Below are 23,683 nucleotides of genomic sequence, written 5' to 3' on the forward strand. Positions count from 1 at the left end.
CCCATCCTTTATAATTTTGAGTCCTCAGGACCGCGGTATGCAAACAAGATGATAATAAAATATATCTTCTGTGTAGTTTCACTAGAAACACTTGTGCAGTTTCTATCAATCTTTCTTTTCTTAGTCTTGATTCTATGTGTATATATCGAAATTGTAGAACCCCTCTCTATCTGTATGTATAGAATTATTATAGCCTACACTTAAAAGTCATTAGGAATGAGGCCAGAATTCCCTGTTTAAAGTCCCAAAGTACATAATTCCTAGAATTGCTCTTCTCTACTCTTCCCTCCAATAAAATCCTTTAATTTCCCAGTGACACATCAGGATCATGGTAAGATCAAAAACTTTCTGTGCTGACTGTTATATTTGAAGACCAGCATAGCCCAGTGTGTAGTAATATTTAATAAATAAATATTTATTGCATGAAAAAGCAAATAAGCGGGGGCGCCTGGGTGGCACAGCGGTTAAGCGTCTGCCTTCGGCTCAGGGGGTGATCCCAGCGTTATGGGATCGAGCCCCAGATCAGGCTCCTCCGCTATGAGCCTGCTTCTTCCTCTCCCACTCCCCCTGCTTGTGTTCCCTCTCTCGCTGGCTGCCTCTATCTCTGTCGAATAAATAAATAAAATCTTAAAAAAAAATAAAAAATAAATTAAAAAGTGTTTAAAAAAAAAGAAAAAGCAAATAAGCGAAAGAATAAATAACCCTGCTGTTGCCACCTTAACGCTGACCCTATTGTTCTCAAATGTCAATGTTCTGGTTTTCCAGAGCCTGACTGTCAGAAACAAGTCTATATTTGAGATAAACTTTTTCCAGTCACCTAGTCACTGCTGTCAAGTAGCATTCTGAACCTGGATTTATTCCTAGTAAGGCTCAAATGTGGCCAGGGCAAGACAACTTTTCTACTCCATGGGGGCAAATCCAGGAATCAGTCTTGGACTTCTGACAGATGTACGTGAAGGAGAAGCAGACTCCATCAGTAACCAGACAGCCAGACTGTCTCTGGGGCCAAAGAAAGTTCCATCTTTGTCTGAAGCACTGACCAAATCTGCTGGCTTGGACCCCAAAGGTTGCCCATAGCAATGAGGCATTTTTTAGCCTCATCACAGGTATAGGGTTGAATTTCAAACAACTGTATCATTTCCCATTCAAGCCGACACTCTACTGAGAGTGGAAGTGTGCGGGTGATGACGACACTTGAAAGCAGAGTAAGTCAGGACTATGTATGCAAACAGGGATTTATAGTTACATTCTCCATGAGAATACCTTTCTTCTAGTTCAAGTTTCCCAGGGAAGGCTCTTCTGTGGAGGTAGTATCTTCATTCTCTTTGACATCCCTTATTTCACTTCAGAGGGGCCAAGAAGCTGTTGACTTTCAATGACATGGTTCTGCATCTATTTCAAACAGAGATCACACAGTGATCAATAGATTGAGCCCTTTCCCTTTGTTTTGTTCTCTTTGTGTTGCTAGATTTTTGTCTGTTTCATTCACGAAACCCTCCCAAACCCCTAGAACTATGTACTTTACATGGCTATTGTTGGATGAATACGTCATGTACATTCTGTATTTGTATCATGATATATCTCTATAACTAAGTGCTGGTTCCTCTTATTCTTTAAAGCGCTATTTTTCTCTAGTTTACATGAGGAAAGGGAGTTGTCTTACACTGCTTTTTGCATTACCACCATTAGTTTCTACTCACATTCATGAAGGACTGAAGATTTCCAATCTCATCTTGATGAGATTGTGGCATATTTTCAGGGCTTCAGTGGAGAATGCTGGTGATATTGGAGCATGGTTCATTCCCTTTTTATGGCCCCATCCTTTGTTTTCCCACAACACCAAATTGCTCAGTGGTATTAACATTACTGAAAATTTAGAGCAAACTAAAGTTAATCAAAGTGCATTTTTATGTCATGTACCTCTTATTTGCTGCCCCTTATTTACATAACTTCCTAGTGGAAAGAGTAAATAGCCACTTGTTAGGGCAAGCTAAATTTTTAGACAAGAATCCTCAGAGTCTTCATTTTTAGTGAAATACGTGTTGGGACATTAGAGAGTTGGAAAGGCAGAGGGCATTATATGCAAAGAGGATGGAAAGGAAGAAAGAATATGTCCTTCAGTTAAGAGTTAATACCCAAAGTACAGTGTTAAATCATATAATCCTATACAAACATACATAGACACAGACACAGACACACACAGACACACACACCAAATTTGCATGATTCTGTTTCTGGTTGGGAGGTGTGTTACATACCAGCAAATTAAAATGATGAAGTGAACAGTTTTTTCTTGTTGTTGGACAAAATTTATTTGGGGTAACTATTGAGGTTTATAATTATTAGAACTTCAGACAATAGAATGTTACTCAGCCACCAGAAAGAACGATTACCCAACATTTGCAGCGACATGGACAGGACTGGAGGAGATTATGCTAAGTGAAATAAGTCAAGCAGAGAAAGACAATTATCATAAGGTTTCACTCATTTATGGAACATAAGGAATAGCAGGGAGATCGGTAGGAGAAGGAAGGGAATAATGAAGGGGGGGTAAACAGAAGGGGGAATGAACCATGAGAGACTATGGACTCTGGGAAATAAACTGAGGGCTTCACAGAGGTGGGGGGGCGGGATTGGGATAGGCCAGTGATTGGTATTAAGGAGGGCACATATTGCATGGTGCACTGGGTGTTATACGCAAATAATAAATCATGGAACACTACATCAAAAACTAAGGATGTACTGTATGGTGACTAACATAACATAATAAAAAATTATTATTTAAAAAAAAAAAGAACTCCAGACAAATTGCTATACTAATACTGAATCCCTGTTGCACATGGGTACACACTAAATATTTACTACTGTAACTAATTTCATTATTTAATCAAGAAGTGGGTACTCTGAGACTAGAAGACACTTTTAGAGAATATAAAGCCTCCAGGTGACTACACTGTGAATGTTCTAAAAATGAGAAATATAATTATTAATTCTGCCATTTGAGGTTGAATATTTTTGTTATGATACTCATTCTGGGAGGAATATACTTGAAAGGTGGCCCATGTGGCCATCAATGTCTAATCAATTATTTTCTAAAATTTGTGTAAAATATGTCATATGATCTCAATCTTGCTGAGGTAGGTAGCCCTATAGGTAGCCCTATACCTATCTCCAGTTCATAGATCCCAGAAAATCCAACACTTGTAGCCAGAAGAATGGACGGTCAGTGCTCAGCAGCAAATGTGGATGACATTTTTTGTTTTCATGAAAAGATTTCCCAGGGTCTGGATGGAGACAGCTGGAGGCAACTATAGGGATCTCATCCCATTGGAAATGGTAGGAAGGAACACCTATTGACAAGCAAAGAATGGCTTTTTGAGCAATAAGGACCTTGTAATTCTTATCGGAGTGTGACATTTAACAACGATTCTTCTGGGCTTCCTCGCAGCTGAGTCATTTTTTTTTCAGGAGCACTCTAACTTGAATGAGGTTTCATTCAGAATATTCTTCATTTGAACTGAAGACAAATGTCTATTTACTAACAGACTCACAGCAGATTGTGACAATTCGCTCTGTAAATTTGTACCTGAACTCCTTGTGAAGGGGCATGTTTATTTGCTTTTCTACGTGTTTTCAGGTGGAGAGATCACCATTGGGGTAATTCTACTGGCCCCATTTCTTCTTCTTTCCTTCTCCTTCAGAGAATGAATGGTCAGTTTTAAAAAAGGAATGAAGCTTGTTTAGTTTAGACACTTACTCTCTTGCTTTTGTCTTTGGAATATGTGTGAAGAAAACACACATTTCCTACTGCTTAGTGTAGTGAGTTTTATAGAAGTAGGGTTCTTAAGGAAGGCCAATGATTTTCTAGCCATGCCTATCCCTGGATGGGAATATTCTTTCAGGGCTACATTTTGGGCAAGCTCATTTGCTTAACAGACTAAATCATGCCATATGACCTACCTTTTATTTCTATGAAGGTGTGGGCTGATCTCTTTGGCTGACTACTCTCAATCTCTCAAAGGTTTATTAACGATAATAATAACAATCATATATATCTGATCCCATAATTTACTGTCACTTCTCAATTTGTCCCTCTTCCATAATTCTTAAAGCTCTTTCCGAACTTTTGATATAATTTTCATTATCTAATATCTTAAGGAAATTTCGTGTGAACTAATGTGATATTCTTTACCACAGAAGAGTACATTGAAACTTGGTGCATTATTTTCCCCACTATGTACATTAACCAGAGTTTGGTCATCAGTCACAGGAAGCACACTATATATATTTTTTGTGTGTGGAAATAGACATAGGGAACTAATAAGACTTGTTTGCTCAGTCTTGTTATTGTAATTCTTATGTCAAAAACCATCCACTAAATATATTAAACCAAAAAATTGGGGCAAGAGAACTTTACTGAAAGATACAGGATGATATTTTCAAACTTCCTTGAGCTGAACTACCAAGATACATTAAGAGAAAAAGAAAATCGAAGCTGAATAAAAGCTTATGAAAGACAGAGTAAATCCTTTAGGATGATTAGTTCAGTGAAATGTTAAAAGAATATTTTGTGTGCATGTCAGGTCTCTTGCTATTCTCAAACTAGTAATTTGGATTCACTTCATTATAGCTACTGAAGCACCTTAGCAGAGTCTGGGAAGAGGAGTGAAGAGCCAGAGAGAAAGAGCAATAACACTTGAAGGATAGAGTTGCTCTCATAACTCAGCTCTAGATAACTCAAACAAGCACCTTGCAAATGACAATGCAGGGCTGAGCTCCACTCAGTGTGAATGAAAATGCATAAGACACAGGAGTCCTCCAGGAGCTCCCTCAGTGAGCCTCAAAATGACTATTCCAAAGATGTAACTCATTTCTCTTTGTTTCAAGAGCTGATTCCTCCATTTTAACTCAAGGATACTTTTCAAACCAATAATATTTGACACTATGGCTGACTTTCACGTAATAAAAGTTGTCATATTTTGCTAAAAGCACATGGATTTTCACATATTTGTGGCTTGGTTAATGGGAAACTTTTTAGCTTAGTATAATTTTCCAATGGCAATATCATAAAATATGGCATTTTCTGAATGACCTGATTATCTATTCTTCTGGCTCTTTTCAAGGAAAACTTGATATTCAAAGAAATACTAATAAATAGATTTGAATTATTTGTAAGCAGAAAAAAAAAAGGAACTGGGCTTTGTGTACAGGCTCTGGATTTTGAAAGACATGGACATAGGACTAAATTCTGGATCCAAATCTTAGTAAATTTGCAACAGTGACTGTTGCAAATAAATTAACTTCTCTATGCTTTCCATTTCCTGATCTTTAAAATGGAAATCTTATTAGTACTAACCTTGTAAGTTTGTGTGGATATAAATATAATAACAACAACCCATTATTAAACAGTATTTAACTGCACACCAAACACTAAGCCAATTGCATTTTGTGATTTAATTTAATCTTCATAGCAAATATTTGAGAATACAGACTACATTTTCATATGTGGTAGTTTTCTCTCCCACGGCAAAATACTCCAGTCTGACTTCTAGTTCAAAACACTCTTCTTAGCTCCAGACGTATATATTTCTGCACGGTCCCATCTGGCCATCTGCCAAGCACCTTTATAACTATGTGAGCCCAACTGTCCTCATCATCTTTAATCCTGTCCTATTCTTTTGTTTATCCTGTTTTCCCAGTAAATGGCAACACCATCCAAACAGACATCAAACCATAAATCTAGAAGTTATTCAATCACCCCATAATATGTTGATTTATCTCAAACCCATCCATTCACCCCTTGCAACTGTCCTAATCATCTGACACCTCAACCATTCTTACAGTCTCATTAACTGGCTTTCCTGGTAACAGACTTGTCTCCCTCCCATCCATCCTGCAATCCATTATTTATATTGGAGCCAAAGTGATACTTTAGAAACTCACATGTGATTATGTTGCCCTATTGCACAATACCCTTAATTTTCCTTTCGATAAAGATGAAAATATTTAACATGACTTATAGGGTCCTGCTGAGTCGAGGCCTTACTGGCTTCTGCAGTTTTACTGTACTTCATTTGGCCCTCACTGTCTGTGCTTCAGTCGTGCTAGTCATGTTTCATTTCCTCCAATGTATTTTCCCCTATATTTTCTCAAGACCTTCATTCATAGTTTGCCACTGTCTGCAATATTTTCCTCTCCTGTCGTGGCTGAGCTAATTGACAACTCTCAGGTTAGGAAGTAGGTTAGTCTTCATCTTATGCATTCATAGGACTTTGTACTTTTTGAGCTCTCATCACATTTGAAAATATTATAATTGTCCCTATCATCTTCTAGATTGTAAGCTCCATGAAGATAAGAAACCTGTCTGTTTCCTCACTGGAAATCCAGCTCGGAGCATTGCTCATTGCTCATTGTGGTTACGCAGTACTCTCTGTTGAATCAACTGAAAGTCTAAGCAGGCATTTGTAATCTGTTTCTTTTACCTTTTAGGTTCTAGGAATTGGTTTTGAGCTAGAGAGAAATAGAATCTGAGAGAGGGAGAGAAAGATTGAGAGGGGACGCAGGGGAGACAGGGAGAGATAGTTGTATGGAAGAAAATAATGAGCAACAAAAATCATGAAACCTCAGGCATGGGCAGCGCTGCCTTGAGATCAATGTGCACAAGGGACAGAGAAGGTTATTGTTCCATTCCAACCTGTCACCTTCACTCTACAAGGCTGAGCAGCCTTAGCCCAGCAAGGGCAGCTATTATTTCTAGCTTCCATTTACTAAACACTTCCTATGTGTTTACGCATATTGCCTCATTGAGTCCTGTCAAGCCCATGAAGTAGACTCCTCTATTTTCCTCATTTTATATATGCTATGGTAGAGACACAAATGTCTTAAATAACGCACTGAAAGTGGTAACGAACAGAGGTTCAAGCCCAGGAAATCTGACTCCAGAGCTTGTGCACTTAAAAACTATGTCCTCTGTCATTGGGCTGCCTCGCCAGTGGGCCCTGGCTAGTAGTATATTCATGAGAAAAATGGCCTGGGTAATTCTGACGACGAGGAACTGAGAAAGAAGTCAAAGCAAGACTGCCAGCAGGTGAGTAATATATGACAGATACTCTGATCTCATTCTGAACAAGCCTTTCTGTTACCTTTCTGGCTTGTTCTGAGGAAGCCTTTCTGGATCATTTTTAAAAGAATGGTCGTGTGTGTGTGTGTGTGTGTGTGTGTGTGTGTGTGTGTGTGTATCTGTTGTAAAAGAAAAAAATTCACGAAAAATCTGAAAACTATAGAATTTAGGTGACTTTGCCCTGAGTTGTTATTTAACTGCACATGGAAGGCATGAATCCTCAGCCACTCAGCTCCTGAAACTAGATATCTGCCATAACAAAATACCACAGCCTGAATGGTTTAAACCACAAAAATTAATTTTCTGACAGTTCTACTGGCTAGAAGTCCAAGACCAAGGTGTCAACATGTATGGTTTCTACTCAGGCTTCTCTCATTGGCTTGCAGATGGCCACCTTCTCACATTCCTTCGCATGATCTTTCTTCTATGCATGTGCATCTCTTGTCACCATCTCTTTGTATAAGGACACCAGTCATATTGGGTTAGGACCCAATCATATGACTCTATATTACATCTTTAAAGCCCCATCTTTAAATACAGTCTCATTCTGAGGTACTGGGGATTAGGATTTCCATATGTGAATTTGGAGCAGGGGGCACAAAACTTAGTCCATAATTCCATCCTTTCCATGTAAGTATAAAACTCTACTAAGGTCTATGGAAATGATTAACTGGAACTGGTCAGTCTCAGCATGTGAAACCTTTAGACCATAAAGGCAAAAACCAATAGTACTTTGTTTCTTTGTTTTTCAACAGTGGCAAAGGTGGAGGCAGGAGCATCCATAGTGGCTGTGCTCTGGACTGCCCTCTGGTAGCCCTACTGCTTGAAGCAATTGAGATAGCCAGTGTAAGAATTTTAGATATCATGACAATTTCTTGGGACTAATAAAGAATTGGTAATATAGTATCTACAGTTGAAATATGTAGCTGAAAGTATCATTAAAACTATCACTATTTATGATAAGAATTAACAGGATTGAGTCTCTCAATTTGTAAAGAAGTCATTTTACAACTCTTCCTTTGTCACAAATGTCCTTTTTTGAGGAGAAAGAATAGTAATTCTGCTCAGAAATGGGTAGTCATGTACTTTAGTGAAGACTAAACCCTTCATAATCCAGGAATGGAAATACCCTTAGTATATACTAACCGTAGAAATTGTTCTTTCTTCTAGCTAATTAATGGTTTGAAAGGGCAACCATTTCTTATGAATGAGACATGAAGGAATGTATGTTGGGTGGAACCACTACACATTTCAGAAATTTCTTTATTCTGAAAATGAGAAAACAAGTAGAGATAGTCTTTCTTTCATGACTCTGTATCTAGTTATGCCGAGAAGGTGAAATCTGCAACAGCAAGCCATTCTGCAAATATGAGGGAACCAGTGGAAGACCAAGTATACTGGGTTGAACGATATCCCTCCCCCACCCCCCAAATTCATGTCCATCCAGAACCTGTGAATGTGAACTTACTTGAACACAAAGTCTTTGCAGATATAATCACATTAAGATGAGGTCATATCTGTTGACAGCAGGATCTAATCCAGTGATTGGTGTCGTTATAAGAAGAAGGAAATGCGGACATAGGAGATACACAGGGACAATACCATGTAATGGATGTAGCAGAAATTGGAGTTACAAACCAAGGAATATCAAGGACTTCTGGCAACAAGGTAAGGAGAGGCAGGGAAAGTTTCTTCCCTAGAGGGACCATTGCCCTTTTGATGCCTTGATTTCAAACTTTTAGCCTCCAAAACTGAGAGGATAAATTCCCATATTTTTAAGCCACCTAGTCTGTGGTACTTTGTTACAGTAGCCTTGGAAAGTAGGGCACAAGGCAGCCCTCATAATGTTAGGGAAAGCAGTGAAAACAAATGGGGTTCTTGATGATGCTAGTGAGCCCAAGATGAAACTACACTATCTCTGGTCTTCTTGCTATTAAATGATATTTTTTCTTCCTGATTTAGCCAATTCTGGTTATTGTTGTGTTTGTTGTTGGTGGTGGTATTTATCGTTGGGACATCTCAAACTGATACGCGATATTTGGGGTGTTGCAAATATTTGGGGAAGAAGAACACTTGGAATAGTCTCGAATTCCCTATGCTGGCCAAACAGGTGGAGGCTCCAAGTGCAGAGATTTGGGGGATTAATGTAAATGTGACCTCATGTGTTCTCACAGTCTGGTAAAGCTTTGCACTTATCACTTACATTCTGTTACTTATTGTCACTCCACTGCTATCCCAGACTCTTGTGGCCTGGGGAAACGCTAGCGATATTTGCTTGGTGGCCAAGCAACATACAAGTAAATTCCACTTGCCTCATATCAAGATCCTAGTCTGAGTTTTGATTAAAGATAAAGAGATGCAAAAATACCCAAATCACATGCATGAAAACAAAATGTCTGCTTCTTCAGATAGTTCTATTTTTATGTCTATAATTCTGTTCACCAACTGCATGTGTAACCTTTCTTTAAATTTGCAAAATAATTCAGAAGTTTTCATGCTGCCAATTGCTAATCAAACCTTCTTCATCAACATCCACGCCCTCTTCCCATTTGTCATCTTATTCATACATCGCAAACAGTGGCTCAGGCAGCTCCCTCTTCTCTTTGCCTCAGGAAAACAGGCTGCAGATCCAAGGGGAAGCTTATTAGCAGCTAAAAGCTAATTTTTAATGCTACCTAATCAGGATGCTGACTCATTTAAATTATGAGCTTCAAGAAAAAATTCTTCATTTAATGATTCAAATATTAGTGTGGCTCGTCATACAATGCCTTTAATATTGCTTGCTTCCTCTCAAGTTCAAGTCCTAATCCTTTGTGAGAATAAATTGGTAAACCTGTTTCTTTCTCAGTGCATATGGTGAAAACCTATGAGATCTGTTTGATTTATATAAGTGTATTTGGCTGCTATTTTATATTTATCCAAACTATATTATAAAGTACAAGTAAGGCTCAGCTCCAAGAATAAGATTTTTTTTAATATAAAGACTGGACAGGTTAGTGAATATGGCACATGCAGACTTCCCAATTATGACTGGCTTACTAAATTGATTTCATTCATTCTACATCATGTTACTTGCTTTCATTATTGATTTATCCTGTAAGCTAATGAATGAAAATGCAGGTGCTTGACATTTTCATATATTTTAAATATGTTTTTAAAACTGAAACATTGTAAAAGTATTTTTATAGTGTTCAGATTTTTTCTAACTGGGAGTGTTTTCATTTGTGAAGAAGAGGAGAAACCTGTAGCAACAGTTTGGCATCTCTCTGCTTCCCGTTGACACTATCAAGAAACTGATTTGAAATGGAATCACCAACTAAAGGACACTATCCGTTCCAACATGAATTGGACATGCAGTAGGTCATGTAAATTTACATATAGTAATATCATGTAGCATGAAATCCATGACTTTGCTCACTTAGAGGAAATCATTTCCGGAGCTACTTATGGATATCAATGAAGCATCCAACAACATTCTTAGATCAGCATCTGACATCTACGAAGGAAGTTTTGCTCCCTTTAGAAGTTTCAAATATTCCAAGTTTATTCTAGTATGGTTCAATTGACATTATCTTAACATACGAGCTATACAATTAATGTTAGAGGACACTTACAACAACCTGGTACCTGAAAATAAGGGATATTTGAATGACACGGAAGATGATTATCTGGTCTCTGACTGAGAACTACAGAAAGAAAAATCTTATTAATTCAAATTTTCAATTTTAAGACCCTTCCACTGAGATTAATTTCCCTTCTGCAACATAAAAAAAAAGAAACCCAAAATCTTATACCATCTTCCTTCCCACATGATATTCTTTCAAATATTTGAAAGCTGCTATGCTTCATATACACATTTCAAGGCAAAATAATCTCACCATCTTCATCCACCCTGTTGTCTTCTTCTTTACCCTCTTTAATGGTGGTGCTTGGTATTAAATACAACATTCTGGCTTGATATGACACACATGGGATACAGGATTGTATATTTTCTGTGGGATGGTTTCCTTTGGGACCAGAGGGAGCACCATGGTGTATGGAGACATAAAAAGATGGTTTTGAAGGGAAAAGAATATCTAATTATAAAAGAGAATTTGTCCTTCTTCCCTTTCTTCTCTCCCTCCATGTCTTCCTTCCCGCCTTTCTCTCTTCCTGGATAATTTAGTCTACAATCAATTATGTTGTGCGATCACGATCGTTTTTTTTTCACCCAGAACAGAGCTGCAGAGCAGTGTGGGTTGTCGGATCTCCGTGTGTACAAGAGGGCAGGAGAGGCTGTCGACACTGGGGTGGGTGTTTCTGTGAGGGGGACAGAAGATAGTATTATAAATTTCTCTCCATTTATTTAGATCTCCTTTTATTTCTTTCCGCAATGAATCATACTTTTCTTTGTGCAACTCCTTTTATTTCTTTTGTTAACTTTCCCCTAAATTTTATTTCTTATGCTATTTTGAATAGAATTATTTTTATAACTTCATTTTTGGATTGTTCATTTTTAGTATATTGAAATACAACTTAGTTTTATATTTTGATCTTGTGTTCTGCAACCTTACTAAACTCATTTTTTAGTTCTAACTGTGTGTGTGTGTGTGTGTGCGTGTATGTGTATACTCCTTGGGTTTTTCTATATAGAGAATTATGTCATCTGTTATTACAGTTTTACTTTTTCCTTTCTAATCTCTATATGCTGTAAGTTAGAAAAAATGTTTTGCCTTATTGCATTGGCTAGAACTTAGAGAATATTGTTGAACAGAAGTGGTGAGAGCATATATTCTTCCCTTATTTTTAACCATAAAGATACCAAGCTTTCAACACTAAGGATGATGTTAACTGTGGGTTTTTCACAGATGTGTTTTATCAGTTCCTTTGTAGTTGTAGTTTTAGTTTTTGGAGTGTCTTTATAATAAATGAATGTTGAATTCTGTCAAGTTTTTTTATTATTTATTGAGATGGCCATGTGATTTGTGATTTTTTTCTTGGTTTATTCTATTAATGTGATGTGATAGACTGAATAATGACCCCCAAAATATGTCCAGATGCCGACACCTTATTCCTGGAACCCGTGAATATGTTATATGTTATCTTAAGTAGCAATAGGAAACCTATGCAGACCCTGGTACTTGGAAATGGAGTACTGCTGTAACAAATACCTAAAAATGTGGCAGTGGCTTTGGAATTGGACAGTAAGCAAAGCCGGAAAGAATTATGAAGAATATATTAGAAAAATTCTAGATTGCCTTGAATAAGCTGGGTGCTGAAGGTACCATCAGTGAGAACTCAGAAGGAAGGGACGAACATCGTAGAACAAAATCGGTTGTCTTAGAGAATACTTCAATAGTCATAAACAGACTATTGGCAGAAATATAAGTATTAAAGGTGCTTTGGATGAGTGCTCAAAAGGAAATCAAGAGCATGTTTTTGGAAACTGGAGACAAGGAATCCTTGTTATATAATGGCAAGAAGCTTGGCTGAATTGTGCCTTACAAACTATTTGAAAACTAGAACTTCTAAGCAATAGAACTTTAATATTTGGCTGAGATTTTTAAGCAGAGTGTTGAAGGTGTGGCCTGTTTTCTCCTTACCGTTTATAAGAAGCCACAGAAGATTGTTTCTAGCATTTGAAACAAAACAGTTTGCCTGGTTGGATTTTAATTTTATTGGGCAGGTGATTTCTTTTGTCCTTTCATTTTCTCCATTTATGAATGAGAATATCTATAACTGTTTCCTATACCTGTCCTAGCACGTGTTTGGGGAGGGGTTAACTTATGTTCTAGTTTTACAGGTGCACAGATGGAGAGGAATTTTGCCTCAGGATGGATTATGCCCAGAGCTTCACTCATAGCTAATTTCAATAATTTAGATGATGAAATCTGGGACTTGTGAACAGTAAGTCTTAGGTGAGATTGAGATTTGAATTAATATTACATTGAAGACCTTAGGATGTGGTGAATATATTTTCTGTGGGATGGCTTCCTTTGTGACCAGAGGGAGCACCATGGTAGGCTGACTAATAGCCCTCAAAGTTATCATCCCCCGGCCCTGTGAAAATTTTACCTTACATAGCAATAGAAAACCAAGGCATGATATAGTATATTAACATATGTTTGGATGTTGAATTAACTTTCCACCCCTTAATTGGAAAATTCTTACTTAGTCATGATGTTTAATACTTTAAAAAATATATGTATATACATATATGGCCTGATTTGTTTTACTAATATTTTAATAAGGATTTGCAATTAATTTTTAAACACTCACAGTGGTACTTTATTTCTATATCTGTTAAAATTTACCTTCTGTGTGTCTTTTCTAGACAATTGGAGCTCTCACACTACAACCTATCTCAGGGTAGGTTATTAAATATAATACTGGTACACAAATATTAACCTTCATTGGGTGAACAATATGTAATATATTTCTATAATAAAACTCTTCCTCTTGGGGCGCCTGGGTGGCACAGCGGTTAAGCGTCTGCCTTCGGCTCAGGGCGTGATCCCGGCGTTATGGGATCGAGCCCCACATCAGGCTCCTCTGCTGGAAGCCTGCTTCTTCCTCTCCCACTCCCCCTGCTTGTGTTCCCTCTCTCGCTGGCTGTCTCTATCTCTGTCGAATAAATAAATAAAATCTTTAAAAAAAAAAAAAACTCTTCCTCTTTAGTTCTACTTTAATCTTAAATACATGCATACTTTTATGTAAGTTTGATACTTTTGAAAAATTTTACTTGCTTTCTTAACCATCCATGTTATTCATTTGGAACCGAGTATATCCTTGATGTCGTAACCTGTAATATGAAGTATATTCGTTCAATAGTGTGAAATATCAAATATCTTTAAATACTCATTATTTTATCATTAATTTACAGAAATATGATTTTATACATTCCTCACAGTCCCATTAGGAATAACTCTTTGAAAAATAAGGAGGGATATCACTGGTCGAGCTGGGCTACTTGTTCAAAGTAGCCGGAGTTGCCAACAAAATGAAGATAACTCAACCTCTGTTTCTTTTTCCAAGTTGCTCTAAGACAATTCTACTCAGATTTGACTTTTCTTAATTTTTTTTCCTTCTTATGTGCTTTGATCTTTCATAATCTGGCTGTCTTCTCAGGTTCAATGATCCCAACAAACTTTGTCTTCATTCCTATGAGTATATAATTGGTTCTGTGCTTTGCCTCTGGTTAATTCCTCTTTTGTTAATAGCTTCTCATTTCATGTGCAAATACTCACTGACAACTCTGGATTCATGGCTTCTGGACATGCTACTTAAAGGGCAATTAGATCCACCTGGACCTTTAGTCTCTAGGACCTTCAGTTTGGCCACTCTCTTCTGCCCCCTGTAGCTCCAGATGGCACTACCTCCACCAACCTCTGAGTTCTTGGGATCTTTATAATATTGCTCCTTTGATATCATAGATATTAGCCCAGAAAGATTTAAAGATCAATTTAGCTGTGTTTGATTATAATTGTTTCTTAAAATTCAATTTAAATAATTATTGATTACATCACCAAAATATAACAGAAAAATGCCTCATCTATTTCAATCAAATGTCATCATTATTAAAATACAAATGTTATTTGTGCAATACAAACAATTCAATATCACTATGTATTAAGTCACTATTCTAGGCATTGGTATATATAGATGATTATGCCTGGTCTGAACTCTCAAGCTGCTCATGGTGTATTATGGGAGAGATGATGATAAACTAATAGTTCCTATTGATGACAAAAAAAAATATTGATTTTTTAAAATAGTGACTTTTATTTTTTTTATTTTTTTTTTTACAAATACGACTTTTTTTTTTTTAAGATTTTATTTATTTATTCGACAGAGATAGAGACAGCCAGCGAGAGAGGGAACACAAGCAGGGGGAGTGGGAGAGGAAGAAGCAGGCTCATAGCAGAAGAGCCTGATGTGGGGCTCGATCCCAGATCGCCGGGATCACACCCTGAGCCGAAGGCAGACGCTTAACCGCTGTGCCACCCAGGCGCCCCTAAAATAGTGACTGTTTTAAAAGTTTGATAGCGTTTGCCAAGTAAATGCTCACAAACCGTAATGTAGGAGAATATGGGACTTTTTCATGTGAATCATGTGTAGACTGGGAATTTTTAAAAAGTGTAATGACATGTCCAAAAGCTGATGTGTGTGGCAGAGGCTTAGTTGGGGTTCTTCAGAAGTAAAACCTTAGATCCTGTCTCGAATACATGCAGTTTATTTGGGGGAGGGAACCTCGTAAACAAGACGGAGGGAAAGAGCACAGTGAGAAAGGAAAAGAAGTAAAAACAATAAAAGCTTTCATTCTGAGTTTTGTTGTAAGCAACAAAGTCTCAGTCTGTCAGTGCCTCCAAAAATAAAGGGAAGGCCTCCAAACCGTTCGCCTAAAAGTCGGGATAACAGAGTATCTATCTACCACTTCTGCCCACTATTGGTTGAGGCTTCCCCCCAGGGATGGTGCAAGGAGACAGAGCTTGTGGGGAACTGTCCAGCAGGCAGGTCTGAAATCAGTGGCAGACAGAGCTGTGACACAGACACCAGAGGCCCAGAGACGTGTTCTGACTGGGGACTTGAGAGTTACTCGATACAGATGAGGCATAGGATGTGTGCATGTATGTGTATGCATCGCTGGGTATAGACGACTGTGGGCTGTGAGCGGCAGGGCAGAGGACTGACAAAGCAGGTGGGAATAAAATGACTAGTGATGCAAGGGGGCAAAGTATGAAATTTGAACTCTCCCTGGGATAAGCATTGCACAACAATGGAAATTCATAAGTAGAAGTAACATGGTGGATATGTGCTTGAGAAGCGTTCCTCTGAAAACAAGCTTGGTAATGACTTGAAAAGGAGCAAGGCTGTGGACGATGAAACTAGCAGAAGATGAAAACAGTGGTTCCTTTGGGGGATGAAGTGGTAATATCGAGATTGGAGATTAGGGACTGTTTAATGGAGAATGTAGAAGTCATGGACCAGAAACTAGTATTTAATTAGATGTGGAAAGTAAAGGGAAAGAGAGAAAAGAATAGGGACTCATATCTTTGCAGATGAACAAGTGAGATGGTCATCCTAGTAATTAGAACGAGGGATGAAGTTCACGTGTTCAGCTGGCTAAGGGTACCAGGAGGCATTTGGAGCTTGAGCAATAGAAAAGGGTCTGGGTTGGGGTATGGACTTGGAGTTTCCTATAACTAAGTAGCAGGGAAATATTCTATTGTGCATGTTATCATCTACAAAGAATATACACAAAAAGAAGAGATAGGAGCTGAGGATTCTGAGTGACACCGCTATCTAAGGAGTGGATAGAAGAGAAACCACAAATTATAATGTAAGGAGTGAGTGTTGGAAAAGTTAAACCAGGAGAGACTGTAGTCACAAAATCTAAGGCTAAAATGTAAAAGAGAATATATTAAATTGCTTTAAATTGCAGGCACTTTAGTAGTTCTAGCAGTGGTCAATCGTGTTAAATATCTCGTACATTCAAGTAATGCGAGGATGATAAGTGGAAATTAGATTTTGCAGTTAAGCTATTAGTAGTGATCTTTGCAAGAGCAATTTCTATGTAGTGGTGAGAAAAGTCAGCTTACAAGGAGTTAAGGAGAGAATGGAAGGGAAAGGAAAGTAACCTGGCTAAGGATGGAAAGAAGAGAAATTAACAAATAGAGGGGATGATGTAAGAATAAATTGGGGCTTTTGAGAGAAACATGAACATCTTTACATGCTTAGGAGAGAGGACCAGCTCATATAGGAGAAAGAGGAAAAAATAATGAAGCAAGACATAAGGTGAGAGCAGTGCTGAAAGCATGATAGGTTAGTGTTGGATATAAAAGGGATACATCTTTCTTTTAAGCAAAAAAGGAAAATGGGAAACATAGTGAAGTTTAGCTGCTTTAAATTGTGACAACATATTAATAGTCCAGCTATTTACAATTTTAATGGCAGCAAAATTAGACAAAACAGATTTTGGCTCCACGATGACACTGGTTATTAGGGAGAACTTCCCCTTAATAGATTTTGTTAATGAATTGGGAGCTCTTCTCTAGGAGATCTTTAAGGACAGCAGAGATAGCCATCAATCAGCAGTGATTTAGGTGAAGCCTAGTGATGAGGCCCCTGTTGATACCTCCCAGCACTATTCATTCTGTCAGTAGACTACATTGGATAAAGCTCATTTTGAATGTGGCAGTTCTTAGCTCAGTTGTAGGTAAATGGTACACAGTAAGCACTTAATAAATAGCTATTAACTTAATGACATAACATCCTCTACATTTTAAAAAGAAAGATATATCAATAGTTTAATTAATTATTATCCTTGGACCAGAAAATACTAGCACCACTGGGGTTCTAATTAAGAAAATTATTAATAGAAAGACATCTTAGCTGCAAGATTTGCTTAATTTGTATTTATGAGACAAATTTTACACATTTCGGTGGTAATGTGCTTTTGTGATTTTAGTTCCTGTCTTTGAACACAAAAAAGTCCCTGTTTTTTAAACAATCAAAGAAACAGCACTGCATCTAAAACCTGTTTTTAGAAGTGCGATATCTAGGGCATCATTGGGTCAGTTTCTGATATTGCTTGAAGCCTCTGCGGAGTTGATCCTGAGATGGCTATCTCATTTGTTCACAACAGGGCTCACACCATCTCTTAGGTGGGGTCCCTTAAGAGGTAGGAAACCTGAAGAAAAATTGCCCAGTCTACAGTCAATAGGCAATTGTTTTCTCCACTGAGAATTATTCACTTGCCTTGACCCACCTTATGGGTTTCCTCGTCACTCTGCAGCTCTAAATGCAACAGGGAAAACTGTTGCAGAATGCGGCTGTCTGCGTTTCTACTGAAATCAGACTATTCTTTTCATGTCGTGAGAGCAAATCTGCATTTGAAGTATGAGAATCAGATTCGTGGCTAGGTTGTCTAACCTTCGATACTATGAAAACGTAACTTGCAGTTTTTGCTGCTGTAAGATTTGGCATTTCTATAATATTTTGACTGACGTAGTCTCCTCAGACATTAGCATTTTATTTCAAGTCAGTTATTTGGAGAGTGTTCTCCCTTTAAATAAAGCAACTGTTTTAAACTATTTTAAACTTTTAACTTACAAGATGACATACAATATAAAATTATGCTTTCTATGGGAGCTATGATATAATGGTCTTATTCTTTTCTCTGTCTCTTTTTAGGGTAAAGTGATAGAACCCTTTAAATATACATTGTGGAGCATTAATGCATCCTTATGAAGGGAAACAACTTTCCTTCTTTCAAGTTTCAGAGAGAACAAGAAGAATATGCAGGAGTAAAGTGTATTTCACTTAGAACGATGTCTTGGCTAAGATGTCATTGTCCATTGACTGCTGTGAATCTGGCGTAATTATAGTTTTCAGTCGGATTCTCCAAGTTCAGAGGCTCTTTAACTTTGGAATTATGAAAGGCACATGAAGACATACTGAGAATATTGGGCCCACACAAAAATGAAAATGATTTACAGTTTTTAAAGCAGTCTACTCATATATAACTATCTATACCACAAATTATCCATCTAATGTCAGATTGTGTCCTATCAGTAATTACCATGCTAAAAATTAGTGCCAAATTGTCACAGTCTTGGCTTATTTTTTTTTTTATAATTTCAAATAATATTTTCAGTCACTTGTTCTTGTGGTGAAATACTAGGTAACTACTTCTTTAGCAAAATTCTAATTGCTTTCAGTTACATCTGAAACCCCTTGCTCAAAAGAGGTAGGCTATCCTCTCACAAATTTTTTACAAAAAAAACAGTCACATTTGTTCTGGCTTCTAAATCATATGCGTAAGATCAGCACTGAGTAGCACAGAATATTAGCACTCCAGGTCCTCATCGGAGAATATCACTTCAGACCAGTAATTATTTTTCCAGAATTCAGAAAAACCTTTGACTCTAAATAACAGAAGTATTTACTTTGGCTCATAGGCCACAAATTGGTGTCCCATAGCCCAAATGTGCTTATGTATAAGTGTTTTATTCAGCTCATTATGTCCAAAACTTACTTTTGAATTAGATAACAATATTTCAAAATCAAGAGATTTCACATAAAATTAGAATATTTGACTTTTCTTGGGAAACTGGCAACCTATGTTGTTACAAGTTCACAACCTACACAGTTTTAAGCAGTCCTTGCACCTTCTTTACCCACTTACCACCTTTGTAGTCATTTGAGTTTGCGACCCCTGACTACAAGGACCCGGCTCTAACTCTAGGTCCACTTATTAATTGTGTCAGCTTGAAAAAAAATTATATAATTTCACTACACCTCAATTCTCTCAGGTATCAAATGAGCGTCACATTACCTGCTTTACTGAATCATTTCTATTCAAGTAAGTTCTAGATATTGCAGAGTACAGACAATCCCTACAATTAATGTGGTAATACTGGGGAAACTGTAGCTAGCTCAGTTTCACTTCAGATTCCTTGGATCATGAATTTATGAGGTGATTCAGAATCTGCCCTATTTTTTTGCAAGCTCCAAAACCTGATTGGTCAGCATCCAGTGTTAGTTCATATCAATCAAGTCTACAATTCTGATGTTAAACATTCAAATCTATGCTATTTTGTGGCATAAACTTTAACTGTTGAGGTATTAGACATTTGAGTCCTATGGCCAACACATTTTCCCTTTGGGAAATTTACATGAATTGCCAAATTCTAACCAGGGGGCTGTTAATTCACAATTAGAAATACAACAGGCCCGGTTAGTACAAACACTATTTAAGTCCTTGGGCTGGGTATTTTCTTCAGATACTTCAGGGGGAAAACAGCTCAGTTAGAAGATGATTTGGTGATTATGAAATCACAAAAAAATGGAATTAGTTATAAGATTTGAATAGTTGATGGAATTAGATGAAGCTGTACTGTTACAACTGGACAGGAAAAGCCTTTGGCCTATGTCACCCACTTCCTTGGGCTGTCCTTGGATGGATAGTGATTGTATTTGACACTGAACTCTGATTATTTTATTGTTCATGCTTAACCTACGCTCCTTCTGATTGATACTGATATTTTGATGGATGTGTGAATTCATGCAATCAGGATCATTCAAGGCTTGCTCTTCTGAGAGAATCTTTGTCTTTCTAAGATAAGCTGTCTATCCCTGGCCAGGTTGATTCTGTCTTGATCTTCCTGTTTAATTCTCAAAAGATATCTTATTTGTAAATTCTTTATAACCCTCTAGTTACAATCCAGGCTGGCTCTTTTCCTTTCAGCTCTTTGTAAGGATTTGTTCCTCAAACTCCACTAATTATCTTTTTTAAAACGTTCGTCTCTGTATGTTGTTTGTATGTCTGTATTCTGTGTGTATGTCCGTGTGCCTTAGGAAGCATATTTAGTGGAATCTGCCATACATGTCTCTTAATTTTTAAAGAAAATAATATATCCTCTGTAGTTTCCTTTTTTTGAAATCTGCCATATGTGGTGGTTACCAGGGAAAGGTGAGAGTGGCGGGGGCGGGGGGGGTGAAATAAGGGATGGGGGTTAAAGAGCGGGCTTATCAATATAGAAAAATAACTTAAAAAAGAATATCTGAGACCCTTCCCATTTTAAGTTCCTCTCATCTCATGAGTAATCTTAAAGAAGTCATTTTTTACCTAAAAGTCTCAAATAACTGTGCAAAAAAATCATATGCATTTGCTCTAAGTTATAAAATAAATAACTTGCATTTCTTCAGATTTTACTGGCAGATCTAAAAAGACAAAAATATTTGCTACAAAAATGTCGTCCTCAATTCTACTCAATGACTAATACACTTATTTAAAAAAAAAAAAAGGTACAGCTTTTCTTCTGTCCCTTTCCTGCATTCAAGATGTCTGAGTAAGGACGTGGTGGGTCCTCCGTTGCAGAATTCTGGATTTCCCTGGGTCTTTCGGTAGGACCTGTGATCAACTGTGCTGACAACACGGGAGCCAAAAATCTGTTTATCATCTCTGTGAAGGGTATCAAGGGAGGACTGAACAGACTTCCACCTGCGTGGTGATGGCCACAGTAAAGAAAGGCAAACCAGAGCTCAGGAAGAAGGTACATCCAGCAGTGGTATACTGCAGGAATACTGGAGAAAAGATGGTGTGTTTTATTTTGAAGTTAACATGGGGTCATGGTAAACAATAAAGGTGAAATGAAAGGCTCTGCTATCTTAACAACAATTCACAAAAGAACGTGCAGACTTGTGGCCCAGGATTGCATCCAGTGTTGGCAGGATTGCATGATTCTTTGGTGTATTTGTTTAAATAAATAAATAAATAAAAATGATTTGCTCCTCCTCCCCTAAATATAAAAGTAAGAATAATTTTTTAGTCCCACATCAGGCTCCTTTGCTGGGATCCTGCTTCTTCCTCTCCCACTTCCCCTGCTTGTGTTCCTTCTCTTGCTGGCTGCCTCTCTCTCTGTCAAATAAATAAATAAAATTTTTAAAAAAAGAATAATTTTTTAAAAAGGGACACAATTTATTGATTACATGAACACACTAACATGAAACTACCATGCTTCATTTTTTGACTTGTAGATTTTAGGTCATTATTTGTGAGGTTTTAACTTTATATTTTAAAGTGGTAGGAGACTACTTTTATGTGTATTTTCCACAGTGTAATTATTCATATTTAAAAGTTTAAAATTATGTTCAAATATATTTTAATTACATTATTTTTATATTTTATAAAGTTATAAAACTAGCATAAAATATATAACAAATGCTCAGTCATTGTATGCATGCCACAATTATTTAAAACTATAATATAGAATAATAATAGATTATAAAAATCCAATTTGATCCTAATTTATTGAAAACAGTTGAGCTCCTAATTAATTATTTACTTTGCTTCATAAAACCCAAAGTCTGTTTATTATAGGTCAGGGATGCCTTGAAATCTAAAGAAATAAAATTGGGCCATATAAAAAGGAGAAACTTGCCTAAAGGCTAAGCAAAATCTTAGTTCAGGAAAAAAGGGAAGGGAACTGAGTCTACTGTACATAAACATTTTTCAGTCCTATGTTTTCCTGTGAACACAAGACAGTCAAGATTTAAAAGACAAGGTGTCTGAGTGGCTCAGTCAGTTAAGAGGCTGCCTTTGGCTCAGGTCATGATCCCAGGGTCCTGGGCTTGATTCCCACATTGCAGGGCTCCCAGCTCCGCGAGGAGTCAGCTCCTCCCCCTCCTTCTTACCCTCCTCGCTGCTCATGCTTTCACGCACTCTCTCTCAAATGAATAAATAAAAAAAAAACTTAAAAAAAAAAGATTTAAAAGAGAAAGTAACTAAGTTGGCAATGAAGTCAATAAATATTAATTGGTAATAAACCGCTTAATTTAATTTTCAGAACACATGTAGTTTTAAGATAGTCATCAGTGAGAGAAAATAACCTTTTTTGAGGGAGTTACTTTTTTGCCCAAATTTTGTAGTAATAGAAGAAAAAGAGTAGTCAGAAATAAAATGACACTTTTACTGTTCCCGTGAGGCTTATTGTGGAATTTTTAATTTCCAGTATGACTGTTTTCTGTCCATTGGTATGCAAGAATAACCAGTAACTGAATAACTGAGTTCAGTTATTTGTCCAGCAGAAGGAGAGTTAAATGTAAAGGACAGCGAATGAGGATATCAAAGAGATACCTGCACTCTCATGTTCATTGCAGCATTATTCACAATAGTCAACATATGGAAACAACCTAAGTGTCCATCAATGAATAAATAAATGGAAAAAGAAGATGGGGTGTATAAAATGGAATATTACTCAGCTACAAGAAAGAAGGAAGTCTTGTCATTGCAACACCATGCGCGGAACCCGGGAGCATTATGCTTAGTGAAATAAGCCAGACAGAGAAAGACAATACAGTGTGGTATATTTACATGTGGAATCTAAATAAAAAGTCAAAATCATGGAAACAGAGAGTAGAAAAATGATGCCAGGGGATAGAGACTTGGGGAGATAGGGAGCAGTTGATAAAAGGGTATAAGCTTTCAGCTGTAAGATGAATAAGGTCAGAGGATCTAATGTATAACATGGTAACTATAGTTGATAATATTGTGTTGCATAATGGAAATTTGCTAAGAGAGTAAAACGTAAATGTTCTTATACACTCAAAAGAGATAAATATGTGAGGTGATAGATACGTTTGTATGTCTTAATTAACTAGATGGGAGGAATTCCTTCCCAATGTATATGTGTATCAAGTTAACACAAAGTACAGTTTAAATATCTTAGAATTTTTATTTGTCAATTATATATACCTCAGTGAAGCTGGAGAAAAAGAATAGTGAACGAGGATTGAGGACTAGGCAGAAAGAGCTTCATTAAGTGGAATGTGTGGTTAGCATGTGAAAGGAGAAACTGATGGCTCTGTTAAGATAAAGTACTGAGATACCTAGAGTAGTCAAATGCCCAGGAAAGAAGGTAGGATGGGACTTGCCAGGGACTGGAAGGAAGGGGAGCGGGGAGCAGTATTTAATGAGTAAAGAGTTACAGTTTAGGAAGGTGGGCAAGTTCTGCAGATGGATGGTGCTAATGGTGGTACCACAGTGTGAATGTGCTTAAGGCCACTAGATGGTACACTTAA

General features: G+C 37.3%; 1 pseudogene; it reads left to right on the forward strand.

Moving 5' to 3' along the window:
- The first annotated feature begins 20,944 nt into the window (after positions 1-20,944).
- On the forward strand, positions 20,945-21,344 carry LOC123798591 (large ribosomal subunit protein uL14 pseudogene; annotated as a pseudogene).
- The last annotated feature ends 2,339 nt before the right edge of the window (positions 21,345-23,683 follow it).

This window comes from Ursus americanus, chromosome 11 (assembly GCF_024610735.1).
Source record: "Ursus americanus isolate L20-20 chromosome 11, mUrsAme1.1.p, whole genome shotgun sequence".
NCBI classification, from domain to species: domain Eukaryota; kingdom Metazoa; phylum Chordata; class Mammalia; order Carnivora; family Ursidae; genus Ursus; species Ursus americanus.